The following is a 2,500-nucleotide window of genomic DNA, read 5'->3' on the forward strand; positions in this document are numbered from 1 at the left end:
TATATATATAAATATACATATAAATATATATATGTATAAATATCTATACATATATTTGCATATGTATATATATATTTATGTAAGTATGTACACACACATATATATAGTATCATCATCATCAGCCTGAATTGATCCACAGCAGAACTTAGGCCTCCCCCAATCTTTGCCAACTTTATCGGTCTTGTTTTTTATCCAGTCTTGTCCCCCCAATTACGTTATTTCGTCAAGCCATCTTGTCACCGGTCTGGCCAGTGGCCTCTTTATGTTATCTATACCCCAGTTTGTTACTTTCTTTGTCCATCTGCCGCCCTGTCTCGGACATATATGGCCTGCCCAATGCCATTTTTTCTTTTTGATGCTCCCAAGTATATCTTGTCTGTTCCCTGATCCACATCGCCCTCATCTGATCTCTAAGGCTAATTCCCAGCATTAACCTCTCCATCCCTCTCTGGGCACTTAATAGTTTCCTCTCCAGTAATTTGGTTGTAATCCATGTTTCTGATAAAGGTCATAACTGGGAGACGCATAGGTTAAAGAGTTTTCCTTTTAAACATAATGGCAAGGCACCTCTTATTATGCTACTGTGTCTTCCGAAGGTGCTCCAGCCTAGAATGATGTGTCGCTTAATTTCCTCTTCGCCAGATGTGTTTGTCTGTTGCCATAGGTATATATACTTGTCCACTACCACTAGCACTTCGTATGTATCTGTTCGAATCGAACTCTGTTCTTGAACATGATCTTATTCTTTTTCTTGTTCATCTTAAGTCCGACTTTCAGATCGTTTATTAGCTGCTATATTTAATTGGAGATTCACTGAAGAGAACAATATCATCTGCAAATCTTAGATTGTTTAGGTATTCGTCTCCTATTTTGATAGCCTTTCCGTTCCATTCTAGCGTCTTGAATATTGCCTCAAGGCAAGCTTTAAACAGTTTTGCTGACATGGTATCGCCCTGTCTAACACCTTCTTTAATTGGTATTTTATCACTTTCCGGGTGGAGCTTGATGCTTGCTGTCCCATATTTGTATATATATCTTCCAATATTTTACAATATACCTCCTCTGCTCCCTGTCTTCGAATAGCTTCTAGTACTGCTGGTATTTGTACAGTCAAATGCCTTTTCGTAATCAATGAATGCCATACACAGGGTTTCCTATATTCGTTTATTTTTTCTCTTATTTGGGTGAACGTGTGGATGCGGTCTATTGTTGAGAATCCACTGCGGAAGCCTGCCTGTTCTCTAGGCTGGTTAGAATCCAGACTGTCAGAAGTGCGATTTGTGATTACTTTTGTGAATAGTTTGTAAGTAACTAAAAGGAGGTTTATGGGGCGGCAGTAATTTAGATCCTTTATATCACCTTTTTATGTATCAAAATAATTGTTTAATTTTTCTAGGCTTTCGGAGTTTTTCCGTTGAGAAGGCTAGTTTCACTGTTGCAATTTCTCCTGCATCTATTATAAGGTCTATACAAATTCCGTCTTCATCAGGTGTTTTCCCTCTCTTCATGCCTTTAAGCGCTCTATTTATTTCTTCTGTTGTGATGTTAGGTACGTCTCTAGTTACCGCGTTCGCTTCTATGCGTGGCTGATCATTTCAGTTGCATAAATCCCTGTAAAAGGGTTCCACTATTCTTATGATTTAATTCTTATTATATGCCACTTCTCCGTCTGGTTTCTTTATTGCATACATTTGATTTCTCCCTTTTCCGAGTTTCCTTTTAGCTGTTTTCATGCTGGTACCTGAGATCACGATTTCATTTATAATTGGATTATTGAATTTCCGTTAATATATTTTCTCTTTATTTGTAGTCTTTGTTAGTTCAGCTAATTCTATTTTGTCCCTGTTTGACGATACTTTCATGACCCTACGTTTTTGCATTAGCTTTTTAGTTTCTACCGAGAGTTAGCAAGAATTTTGCTTGACGTTCTTATCGCCTACATCAAGCTTCCTTTATCATATTGAACTGTTTGTTAATTTGGTCAATGTTGAGATCTTCGTCTCTGAGAAGTGAATATCTGTTTTGGGTGTTAATGCCTAATCTGTCGCTCTGGTCTTCACGTTACCTAAATTTGGCTGCGGTTTTCGTATGAGTTGTTCCTTTCCCTTCTGAGGTGTAATTTAATTTGGCCTCTGACCATTCTATGGTCGTTGTCAGCATTCACCTAATAACTTTTTTTTTTATTATATCGTGCCTTTTTTTGAAATTAAGAAGTCAATTTCGTTTTTGATATCAGATGGAGACCTCCATGTCCACTTCCGATCTAGGCTTTTTACTAAGAATGTATTCGTGATATTGAGTGATCGAGCCTCCGCAAAATCGACTAGTATTTGTCCTCTCTCATTCTTAGTGCCCACTCTGTGATTCCCCTCTACGGTTTCTCCTTTTGTCTTTTTACTGATTTTGGCATTAAAATCTCCCATAATGATTGTGAAATGGGTTTTTACTCTCTCGCTGGCTAAATAAACATCTTTATAGAAGCTCTCTATGTCTCAATCTC

Source organism: Penaeus chinensis, chromosome 20, assembly GCF_019202785.1.
Source record: "Penaeus chinensis breed Huanghai No. 1 chromosome 20, ASM1920278v2, whole genome shotgun sequence".
Classification (NCBI taxonomy): Eukaryota; Metazoa; Arthropoda; class Malacostraca; order Decapoda; family Penaeidae; genus Penaeus; species Penaeus chinensis.